Here is a 13363-nt window from a genome sequence, read left to right as displayed (position 1 = left end):
GGAAACTAATCATAAATGGTCTCTTGCGAAGGTTGCACAGCACTCTGAAGGGGCCACGCAACCCCCACAGCGAGGTTTCCAAAAGGAAAATGAAGGCCAAAAAGTATTTCAGGAAATTTTATCACTGAATATCATGGGAGATCTCTCTGTCTCTCTGTCTCTCGCCCTGTCCCCTCCTTCTCCCTTTCTCTCTGTCATTTTCTTTTTCATGCCACAGGTATTCTGGAACTGCATTCTACACTGGTTTACATACGAACTTTCAGGGGTAGCCTACAGCAAAAGTAACACATAGCATGCTGCAGGCCAACAATCACAAAAAGCACAAAAGGCAGCCATTTTAAGAAAGCGCGACTGATGTATTTTGCCAGAGACAACATTGCTTGTGTGCAATATGGATCAAATCTCCCAAACGAGGCCTTGCACGTCCCCTGCATGATCTAGGGCGTTCACACCTCCCCAGTGGCTGTGCACGTGTGCGTAAGTGTGTGCATCAAATCCGCTCTTGCTAGTCACCGATACTTACTGTGACAAAATTCCATCAGGCCAGAATGACGTGCTCACGCCGTGAAAAACAAGTCCTTGGCACTGACGTATCGCGATGTTTGAAGTTTTATTTGTCTACTTTTATTTACTCAATGTAGTGGAGACACAGGGGATATGGAACTTTTGCATGACAGCCCTCTGTATTGCACTTAATAAAGACAAAAATCGTATCTAATAGGCAGCATGCAAGACTACAAATACAGTGTTACAGGGTTCCAACTCTTTCGGGGAATGTCAGAATGCAAGGAATTCCTCCCACATGTATAAACTATAGTCTGACACAGTTTTCAGTATATCTGATATGCCTTTAAATAGAGCAATGTATGTAAAAGAACCATATGTATTCACATGTACATATAATGGCTAGAGGTCATCTTAAATGAGAACGTTATTGAACTATCGGTGCAAAAATGCGATGTGATACGGCAGGTAAGTTTTGATTCCTGCAAAAACAGGAGAATACATTTGAAAGACTATTTTTATAAATACAGAGAGGCAATACTAGCATGGTTTACATTGCTTCACTTTTTAAGGCATTATGATGTATCCCTGTAACATATAATTGGACCTAATTAAAGGAGTGTGTAAAATATATGGAAATGTGATAGGGCTGAAGTGCTTCATGCACATCAAACATGGGTACCCTTCAACGCTCACCCAGAGCAGAAAGATATGAGCTTACCTTAATTCATTGTTTCTTCTTTGTAATATTGAAATTAACTAGTTTACTCTATACATTTATGTATTGAGTATGGCTTTTTCACCAGAAACCATATCCGACAGGCATACTTGGTTTTGTGTAAGAATTCACTCCGTGGGTGAAAGAGACAGCTGTATTTACTTCTAGAGGTATCCCTAGAGCCTGAAGGCTCAGAACAACCAAAGTTTATTCCAGTCATGTAAAAACCAATGCTAATATTTCATTACTAAGTTTTTTATCCCCGCCCCCCCCCCCGCACTGTATATGCATATAAAATGTCACTAAGCAATCGAATATTTAAGAGAAAAGCAGGGCATTGTTTTCTTTATTCTGTCAACAGTAGCTTAAGAAAAAGATAGCACATGATGGTGATTTGTAGATTTTGAAACACGAGTGGAATTCAACCTGCACCAATAGTAGCCGGCTTAGCGTGGCCGAGCGACGTTTGTGGATTCGTATACTTTCAGGTACCATGCATCAGGCAAGCCGCTGGATGTTACATCGTTCATTGTCTTCCCTGAAGAAAGGCCTAAGGGATTTTCAGTCAGTATTTTCAATTACGTATTCCTTGACAAGACCATCAGAGTTGTACTTTTTAAGTACTCCTCTTTCTCTAAATGACCAAAGACAATTGGATGCAACAGTGACCCCATTTGGAGGGTTTTTTTTTTTTTCCATTTGGAGGTTTTGAAGAGGTAATTAGGCTCTCGCATCATGAAACCCCAAACATGAAGCTGAGGCATATCTGACCTTTGTTTGTTTATTCATTTCACCAACGAATGATATTGAGTCTCCATTGTGCTAGTGAGTGTGGGCATATACAGAGATGTAAACGATACTCACTTTAAAAGTATCTGTTTACAGCACAAACTTAAATACTTACCACAATCGTAGAATATACTTAACACTAGTTTGTTCAGCGAATGAGTCAGGTGAGTCCCAGCAACGCCATAGTGTAATAGGAAGGCAGTGTACATAGAAGATTGAATTTTAGACCTAAGTTGGTCAGCATTAGGTGGGACATGTACTTTCTCTGCGACTTTATTTTGCTGTTTGTTAAAATAAAGGGGATGAACCAGATTAGTAGTTTTTAAAGGGAAAGCTATCTTGTCATCCCTAAAAGAAGTTGTTATTTAGAAAAGAACGTATAAAATGAATTAAGAATGGATAACGTAGTTACTCGATGGTAGGATTCCTGCCCTTTTCTCGTTCTCTTTCCTATATGATGGGGTTCAGGAGGGGACCAGTCATGTCCACAGAAATGGTGTAAAACTTCTGGATTAGATTAGTTACAATTGGGACTAATCAGTTGGATTAGGCCTTGGTATTTCTAGAATTTGACCATCCAATGATCTTTTGTTGATACAATAGGACAAGTAAAATAAGGACTTGCCTGCATATTTGCTGTAAATGCTGGGATTCTCCCGCGTGGCCTTTGATCTCGAAGTCAGGTTCCTATCGTAGCAGGCAAAGTAGGTTTGGGTTGGGGTACATCCTTCTTAGAGTTGAGTTAATGGGTAGGTTTCACTTAAGAGAATAGCCTAGGGGGTAACTCATAGTGATTAAAAAAAAAAAAACAAACAAAGAAAAGTAGGTCGGGAAAGAACATGGATAGAACATAGCCTTAGCATAAGAACTGATTTCAGGATGCATTTTAAAGGTCAACTGGAAAGGGCAATTGACTAGAGCCAAAATATATCTCGAAACTCAGGAACAACGCCTGCGTTCGCTAGTTTGTGAAGAATACAAAACCTCTGTCTCCCGCAGGGACTGTGTGTTGGTAGGAATTCCAAAGTCCAGAAAGCGGTGAGCATGGGGTCCTAGTTTTTGATGAGCTGAGAACTGGTCCATTAGATGCAGCTTCCTGCAGTGTTAATTTTAGCTGTCAGTGAGGAATAATATAATGCGAAGTTCTTAACTTCAAGGCACAAAACTGGCTTCAAGTGAGATCTTGGATGTGACCATTTACTTCTCAGAGCCCCATTTTTACCTAGGAATGTAGTGAGATGATGCCTGTCTTCTCTTAACCTCAAGACTATGGCTGGAATCAAATGATCTAAGGTAAACAAAAGCGTGCATTTAAAAAATCTACAAACTGTTACATGATACATATAAAAAGGTAACAATCTTTAATATCAATAATTATTTCCAATGTTTTATACTTGGACTCTCATGACCACATGTTGAAGGTTGAGACAGAAAAGGAAATGGAGAAATAGCTGATTTGTCTTTCTAGCCTCTTCTAGAATGGGCTGGGACCAAGAATAAATGTCTTCACTATTTCTATTGCAAGGACCAGCTTTACACATTATCAAGAGGACCGATTAAAGAAGTGCTGGGAAGTTATGGCTTGCCACCGATATGACCCTTAAAATACATGAAATGATACCTCTTCCCACTTCCAATAGTCCAATCTGTAGTAGCTCATGACTTCAAGGAAGCTTATTCCCCCCTAACCTGTATGAAATCAGTTTTAAAAATGGCCATTTTCATGGGAAGAGTCAGAGTCATAAAAATTAATTGGTGATCATTGCAGAACCCTAGTTAAAGCCAACCGAATCAATGGGGAAAGACACCATGTGTCAGCTCCTCCTGCTTTAGGGCATCTGAACATGGTGACAGAACAGGATAGTGTGGAGGGATACTATCAGGGAAAGAAAGTTACAGGAGAGAGAAGCATAGAAAGGAAAACAGGAAGGCAAGAATGAATGGACTACTTAGTCCTGTGGTTTAAGGCAGCTCTACCTTTCTTTGCCTTCCAAGAAGCCAAGATGGAGATGGGGTCACCAATTCGGGAGGGATGATATTTGAGGGAGATCTTAAAGATTTAATAAAGGAAAGGTTTGGGAGAGGGAGCAATCGGAGTGAACTCTTACCAGCCATGAACTATTTCAGGTCACGGTGTTTGGTACTGCGGTGCTTGTATCGTCGCTAGGCGTTTTACTAGCGATTCAAGGAATTTCCTATTTAATGGTGCAGCAAGATATGTTCAGGGATACCAGGCCAAGAATGAGTGTATGCTGAGTAAATTTAGCAGCCACTCTAGTAATGTAGCGGAGATAACAATTCAGGATGACCCTATGAAAGAGCTCAAGTGTGTTCAATGGAGAGTAAGCCCAGTTTGCTTACAGAATATAGAGCACGGAGCATGAAGCTTTCGTTGTGCGGAAGACTGAAAAGGATGATTAGACACAGTATGCAGAGGTCGTGACCAACAATCTAATTGTCTATGCTTAATTCAGTAGGCAATGAGGAGTTCTTGATGGTTGTTTTCATGCACTATTGAAAGATTAGTCTAGCAGTTGTTGTGAAGAGAATTCCACTGAATCATGACGGGAAACAGGGAAACCAATTTGGAAGCCATAGCAATGGTCTAGATGAGAAACAGCGAGTGTCTCAAATAAATAAATAAATATATATATGCGTATGGGAAAATGTGACAGTCTTCAGCAGTGGCTCTCAAACCTTTGTACTTGGAGGAATTGTTAAAACTCAAATTGTAGCGTCCCCCGCGCCCCACCCGACCTCAGTAGGCCTTGGATGGGGTCTGAATGTGCATTTCTAGCAAGTTTCCAGGTGAAATTGATGCTAATGGTCCAGGGACCACACTTTGAGAATCACTTGCCTAGAGCCATGCAGAACTAGCCTAGAGTTAAATTATTACATATGAGCGCCAAGATGATGAACTGAAAATGACTCAGGATTCAAGACTAATTGAATATGAAAGTCTGCATATGAATTAGAAGAATAAAATGTGCATCAAGATATATATATATATATATATATATATATATATGTCCCACTGTAATACTTAGTTTCAAAGGAATGTTGACTAACACAGACTATGTCCTAGCTGTATCCTATTAATATAGGCAGTTACTTTTTTTTGTTACAGAATATTATGAAACTTATATACATAACTTGCTTAGTTAGATTGGTTTCTCTTCTAGAGGTTTAGAAATAGTTCACTTTTCTGTGGAACTGAAATGTTAAAAAATTATCGACCCTCCAATGAATACTAACTAGAAAAAAGGTGAACTTGTTTTTTATGTCTTAGTTATTTATTAAGATTTATGTGTCATTGGACATTATACACCATATTTTCTTTAATTTCCAAATGGGCCTTAAAATTTTGAGATTCGGATCATCTAGCATCATTTATATAAATATTCATAATGCTATTGTCAAGTTTTTGACCTCCAATTAGTGTTAGAAGATCAAAAGTAATCGTTCTTGCCCTGGCTGGTGTAGCTCAGTGGATTGAGTGCGGGCCTGCGAACTGAACAACTGTGGTTCGATTCCCAGTCAGGCAGGGCACATGCCTGGGTGGCAGGCCAGTTCCCAGCAGGGGATGCACGAGAGGCAACCATACATTGATATTTCTCTCCCTCTCTCCTTCCCTTCCCCTCTAAAGATAAATAAATTTTTTTGAAAAGTAATCCTTTCTTGGACCAGATACTTTCAGGTATTCATGCATACCAAGCTTTCATAGCCATATATATACGGCTATGAGAAAGCAAGTGAGTTTCCCATTTTATTATAGAATATATTAGGAAAAAACACATAGGCGGGTCTGATCTATGGCAAATAGCAGTATTATATGTGAAAAGTGATGTATAAATCCTGTAAAGATAGGTTAGGCAGATATTTTGGATCTCCTAAACACCAGTGGGAAGTGAATAATAACACATCACAGGAATGGGACCTAGATTGCCAAAATAATGTTTACTGGATTTGAACATTTTAATTAAAATCTAATTTTCATTAGTCTTATCAATATAAATATGTTGATCTTTTTTTCCCTTGGAGTTCATTTATAATTAAACACTTTCTCTGATAGAAGAGAATAGGATCCATTAATTGGCAAAATTATTCTTGTTCTATATTTAACTTTTAGTAAAACTTTCTACAAGGAAATTACATAGATGGAAACTTAAAGAGCTATAGGTATTAATTTATAGAGTATCAAATATGTAATAATTACAGCTAAAACTCACAAGTAATATTCATGGATTAATACCTGCACTATGTAATACTCTTCCTGCTAATTTTATTTTACTGAAGCCAATATGAAATGAACCTACCAATAGTATTTCTATATCAACAACGTTTTTTATTCACATCTGAATTTTCTATTCCTATAGCAAGGTTCATTGTTTTGAAACTTTGATAATAATTCCCTTTTGTAATCATCTCAAATGTTTTCAGAGTAGATATTAATTGAGTTTGGTGAGCAGAGTCATGCGCTGGAACGAACCAGGTCTTATTAGCATGGCCTTTAAAATGATTAAATCTATTTGGTGACTCCTGATTGTGATGCATTTGAAAAGAAAGTTATTCCCCCAGTCAGTTAACAGATGCAAAAGTAGTCGTCCCTCGAGCCAGGGACTTTCAGATATTTAGAGGGCGCTGGGAGAGCCAGCGAGTTCCTCGTGTTCCCAGCAACTCGGACGTGCTGACTCTGTGTGCACTTCATTACCTTTGCCCCATCAGCTATCTGTTGGCCTGGCACATGTTAGTATAGACCTGTCCAATTCCACTTAAAACACAGTGACCTTGGCACACTTATTTGTATTCCAAACAAAAAGAATTGAACGAAGAATAAAACTAGGAGAGAAACAGAGGGTAGACAAGAAGAGAAAGGAAATAGGAATAACAAAAGACCAAGTTCTCCCAAAGGTTATGTTTTTGCTTTTAATTCACCCTTCTCTCCATATATTTTAGAGTTAAATCCTTTCCACTTCTATTTCAACTGCTACTACTAAATTCAAGTAATCATGAGGGAGAGAAATAATCAAGTTGTACCTAACATGAAGTAGACAACAGGCGGATACTTGAAATACCAATTGGTATCTTGACCAATCAATATATTTTGTATCCAGTTTTGAAAAGTGTGAGCATGAAATTAATCTCACCAGTGCAAAACCAATAGGGATGTACTAAGCAATGCTCTTTAATTAGCCTCACAGACTTGGAAACATACCACATGTTTTCATGTTTATCATCCTCACTGCGTCAACGATAAAACAATACCTTACCTAGCATCAAAAGAATGTAGCCAATGAAATGTCACCGTCCTGTTCCGTTTGCTTTATTTTTAAGTATTATTTCTTATATTTCTTGGTGTTTACTCTCATGAATTTTAAGTGAGTGAATGGGAGAAAATCTATAAACCACTTTATCTGATTATCTTTGTTCTATATAGATGTTTTCAATATGCTTATTTCTCTTTGTAAGTTTTCTTTCCAGATATTTTGATTTTAATAACTCTTCATAGCATATCAGTAGTATGTCTTTTCTGTATTATAGGATGTTATTGGTCCTTGAGAGTTTATTCATGTTAGTTTCCAGGACTTATTTCTACTTGATTTTATTCCCTACCAGCATTGTAATGATAAGTGAATTTCAGAACTGGAGAATGGAAAGAGGAGACTGATAGATTTGGAGCTATTTTAAACCAAACTGTAGCACTTGGATTATTTATTTTCTATTTAGATTTTAGTGTAATTCGAATGTAGTGGCCATTTATCGTGATGACTGAGATGGCATATTCCATACTAACAAATGTTTACTCTCTGTGTAAACACAGTCATTATTATATCAGTGTATCTATGCACGTTGGAAGTGATATTTAACTAAAAGAAAGCTTACATTTAAAAAATGGTAAAGTGTATCTAAGTACTGTTGAATGCTTCCAATATACTATGCACCAATTTGTAATTGACTCTGCTCTTACCAGTCTGTTACTGTTTGTTAACTTGTTATATGTCACCTTTAATGCTAAGACTTTAACAAAGCCTTAAACTTCATTAATCCAAAAGCATAAAGAAAAGCACAATTCATAGCTGTTTGGCAATCTGAAATAACATTAAAAAAATCAAGGAAAACAAAGTGTTGTCTTTCTCAGTTTTTCTGTCTCTTTTTTCTTTTGTGTTCGTTTATCTCTCTTTTTGGTTATTACATTTCCCTATGTTTTACTTTATTTGTATTTTGTATGACTACACAGTCATGCTAAAGCTCTTAAGGTAAAAAGGTAAGTAAAAGAGTAAACTATGCAAAACCTATGCCTGGTTTGTACTTCCTCCTGTGATATACGGTAACTTTGGTTTGACTCGTTTCCATGTATTCTCAAACCTATCTTGTGCACACTAACACCATGTGATTTCATTGTGCTTCTAGTTCTGTGCTCAGATATTTTCTGTACAGTCAAGAGAAGTAGTAATTCACACAATAATGAAGATGATTTCTTCATCATTGATTTCAGCCCCTTGAAATAATTTCCTATAAATCTGAATGGAAAAGGCAGGCAGTATATACCGGATATGTTTTCAACTTGGGTTACTCAACAGTGAGCCATTAAATTATGGATGATTCCTTATATGCATTTCTTTTATAAAGTTTCATGAGAATTGCCAATTACAAAGACAACGAAGACGGAGGCATTTAAATTTTGTCCAGAAAAGTACCTTTCATAGTAAAATTGTCATCATCTAATGGTGAACCAGTGACAGTTAAGGAAGGCATTAAATTCTCCCAACCCCTGGTGACTGAACCAGGAGTATAATAATTACATAGATGCCCAATGGCTAGTCTGACAGGCCAGTACCTTAGCCAAAATAATTGAGTTGAGTAGGAACATTTATTTTCGTTACAGAATTGGTCACTGGTTAATTTAATTAATATATTGGATGTCCTAAAGCCCCTAATTGATATTTTCTTTTCTGCACAAAGGAAATGAGTTATATTTGCTATGGAACATACAAAGCAGTGTAAGAACCTACCCCCCCCCTTTAAGGATTAAAAAATCTAAAGCATAAACCCTTGAAAGCCAAACGACGTTATATTCACATATAAGATACTGGAACACAATCTAAGATTGCACACAAATGAAGAACAGACTCCTGGAATATACCCAATTGTTCAAACCCATTGCTGTAAGTTTTCCTAGTTCCAGATGGCTTCCAGAATAGTCCCTTTCAGAAAGCATATTTGAATGCAGGTGAATGAGATGGGCATTTTATGAATTCTCTAAATTCACTAGAATTTACTAAATAAAACACAAGTATTTTGACTGCTACTAGTAAGATACTACTGTTGCAACATATTACAAACTAATAAAGAGCAATTGGCTCTTTTGAATGTCATGGTTATAACAGTTACTGTCCATCTGTACTGTCTAATAAGGCAGCCATGAACCACATATGGCTACTGAGTATTTGAAATGTGGCTACTCAAAATAAGATATGCTGTAAGTACTGGGCTTTTGAAGTAATATGAAGTAAATGTAAATTGTGTTATTAATTTAGATTGATTATAAATTTATGTGATAGTATGGATATATTGGCTCAGTAAAATATATTATAATTAAGCCCACATTTCAATCTTTAATATGGCAAATAGAACATTTGCAACTACATATGTGGCCCACATTATATTTCAGCCCTGCTATGGACAAACAAAATCCTTTGAATTCAGAGGAAAGAATTTCCTGTAAGTTGATAAAATTTCAGAGACGTATTCATGTGAAAATTCTCATTTCTAACATGAACCCCAATATATCGCCATTCTGCCTCTAATTGTATACTTTCAGCAGTGAGAAATTCACTCCCTTAAAATGAGTGATTTTAAAGAGAAAAAACATCTGCAACATTGATCATTTGTTCCTACAGTAAACTGAAATTCAGGCTCCAACTAAATTTTAGTCATTGATTCTGGTTGCTCACTTTGGAACCACAGAGATTAATTCAGATCCCTAATATGCATAGTGACCTTTTTAACAAATGCAGAGGAGGCTTTGATCAGGAAATCTGGACTCTAAGCATACTCCTAATGAAAACTAAGTCCGCATTATCTTGCTCGAATAATTAGTTCTTTATTTTTGTAGCAATGTTTCCTAAAATCTGTTTGTATCTGCTTATATTATTTTCGTACCATCTGGTATCGTTGTTGCTAGCATTTGGCCAAACATTAATATACACGCACACGTGAAGCGCTTATCATTTGGGTCTTTTCAATGTTCTACGACGGCATAAATGCGTAGTATGTACCAGGAATGATTCTAGGTTGAACAAGAAAGACAAGAGAAATGACTCTGGCTTAAACAAGACAGACAAACTCCTCATTTACCTGGGATATTCATGGAACTCATTCCTCTTACTTTGTTTTTGTTTCTGTTTTATTTTGTTTTGTCTCCAAATAATGCCTGGGGAAACTCCTGCCCAGAGCAGGACAAGTCAAAGCCCTGTGGTATCCTCTTTGAGACTTCCCTCAGCAGCGAATGGCAGATTAGTTAATCAGCAGTGTTTGTTGTTCAGGATGACACAAGTCTCCCAAACTGGAGTGTCAGTTTCTCCACGTTCACTATTAGAATGTCATGAGCTCATCAGATGCCTTGGTAAAATAAAACTACCGTGCCCACGAGCGTTTACTTTATCCTTGGTAAAAAGTAAGTTTTCAAAAGAGGAACTGAGATGATGGATGGGTCTGATTTTGAGAGGCAACAAAACGAGCCAATATTTGTTGGGTATTTATTGCATGTCAGGTGGTGCATAAGTTTTGAGAGGAAATAATAACCAGCATTTGTTGAGCATTTATGATACATCAGATGCTGTTGTAATACACTGGGTCCTCTTAACAACCCCAGGAGGTAGATGGTCGTCTTCTTCTTCTGTTACAAATAGGCAAACGGAGGCTCAAAGAGGAAAAATCACTTGTCCTGGCTCCATCAGTGAGTAAATGGTGGAATTGAGATTCACCTGGGGCATTCTCATTTAGGAATTTAGGCTCTTTGCCAGAACACTGGGCATATTCTGCGGATAGCGGGAGCTCACCAGTAGACTTGCAGGAAAGATCGCTATTAGGAGTCCTCGTAAATGGCTAGCTAGGTCCTTGGGGGCAAGATTAGCGGAAGCGGGGTGTCTCAGGCTAGAATGCGGACTTTATTCTACTTGTGCTATTTGAGTAGAGAAACCACATAATGAAAGTCACGTTTCAGGAGGATGTTGCCCTGATCACAGTGCACAGGCTAGAACGGAGGTGGGAAGATCAGACCCCAGGAAGGATGTTATTGCCTTAACTCCTGTGTGTGGAGAGGAGAGAGAGTATCTCTGGGAATAGAAAGCAAATTGGTCCTGGTGAATGAATGGACAATTATTTGATATCTATTGGCCATTAGGGTGGTGTGTTGAAAAAAATGACACAATGTACATTTTAAGCCTAAATGACTGGGGGAAATGGCCATCTATGAATAGAACATGGGAAGTCGGTGTTGCAAGCAATTTGGCAGAAAGGTAATGAACTAATTTCTCGACATGTTGAACTTGAAGTGGGAACTCGGCTGGCTGTTGGAGAATGTAGATTGGAATTCAGAAGAAAAGTCACAGCTCAAGATGACTATTTGGGAGATATTATGAAAGTTATGGTTAAGTTTTGGAAGATCGTATAATTTATTAGGAAAGGGAAATTGAGAAAGGTACGGAGGCCCGCATTCTAGCCTCGGAAACCACTGTATTTGAGTATGTGGAGAGAGGATGAGCTAAGAGGCGAGGCGGGTATAGGAGTAAAACAAGAAACAAGCAGATGGAGCCACGTTATTTTGACATCCAAGTAGTCAGTAAAAGTGATGGTAACATTACTTATCATCAAGCAGTAACCAAAATGGTGTAGAACAATGGGGGCACTCTTATTCAGTATTAGCAAGTGAATCACAATTCAATAACACAAAATACCACCACATTAATTTCCTGTAGTTATTATTACAAAAACCGTTCATCACTTTGCTTTTATAGTACTTTGAACAAGAGATGATTTTTAAATTTCCAAGTACATTAATCACACAGACATTAAAACATCCTTTCATCATATTTCAAACACTATTCTGCACTGGTTCAAGAACCTAATATCTATTTCAAGTTACGAATAATCATTAGCATGTAAACACTAGTACTGAAAGTAAGTCACTTGAAAAAAGAGCCCAGAAATCCTTTCTGGCACTTGCAGAAGTGCCTAGAAGACAAGCGTTTATTCATATTGCATGTGACAACCATGCCCTGGTAAATAGCAGTCGATTATTCAGTGTTCATCGGTGACTAAATACCTTGAGATATTTTTTTCCTTGAACATGTACTCTTATTGTCCTCTAGAAGATGCCTCTGCTAATAAAGAAAAAGCACAAGTATGGCTGGGGAGGAGTAGGAGCGGAACACACTTGATAAATGCAGTCCTCCTGCCATAAGGCCACTGGGGCTTGATCCTGAATCCCTTTTACAGATGGAAAATGCTTCTTTCCATGAGAAAATGAGGTTTCAGTATGGCATCTATGAGTTCAAAAGCTATCAAGTATACAATACGTTCTGATGTTTTCATGCAGAGAAACCAAGCACAGAGCGAAGATCAATAGCCTATTTTGTTGACTGTTTGAACTTTTATAATTCAATATTGCCTGCTGTTTTGAGTATATATTTGATTTCCAATACATTATTGTACATCAGGCCTCTTCAAGTGGTTTCTTTAGAGGAGCAAGATGTTTTCAAGTTGTTTGCAACTGGGCTCATTATGAATTTCAAAATTAAAGAAACTGCGTTGTTTGTAAGGTTTGAAAGCATATGATTCAGATCCTTTTACGCGAAATACTCTGGTTCTATTTATCTAGACGTGGTGTGCTATGAAAGAAAGCATTTCTAAGTCTAGCTAATGGCATAGTTTGTCTTATGAGAACATGCCCGTCATGCTTTCTCCATGCTAAAAATGTCCGTTGAAATATCTGAGCCGATTGTCATGTTTGGGTTTTTTTGTTTTGGGGTGTTTTTTTTTTGAGGGTAAGGAAACAGTTCTGCATTTCCAGCCAAGGTTCCTGTTACTTGATAAATGAGGCAATTTCTGATAAGGCATATTTACCCAAATGGTATTTATATTAGAATATTTAAAAGAAGATCAAATTCAGCTTGGGAATATTAACAATTAGCCCAGTCAAATATATGGAAATTGACTTTTGTTGAAGAAACAGAATGATAAATTGCCTTGTCTTGCATGTGCGTTCAGCTCTGATGATGTGAAGTGTTGGTCTTTATTGGCACCCTCAGGTACTTCCCCAGTTGTATTTCAAACCTTTCATGAAGTATA

At 37.5% G+C, this 13363-nt stretch overlaps 1 protein-coding gene across 1 annotated transcript in view; it reads left to right on the top strand.

The window, feature by feature from the left end:
* Positions 1-13363, top strand: part of DMD (dystrophin) — a 1607686-nt gene that overhangs the window by 613260 nt on the left and 981063 nt on the right. The window lies entirely within an intron of this gene.

The sequence above is a fragment of the Sturnira hondurensis genome, unplaced genomic scaffold (genome assembly GCF_014824575.4).
Source record: "Sturnira hondurensis isolate 20B ecotype Veracruz unplaced genomic scaffold, ASM1482457v3 Scaffold0006693, whole genome shotgun sequence".
Lineage (NCBI taxonomy): Eukaryota > Metazoa > Chordata > Mammalia > Chiroptera > Phyllostomidae > Sturnira > Sturnira hondurensis.
Note: the sequence above shows the minus strand (reverse complement) of the source record. Positions and strands in the feature narration are given on the sequence as shown.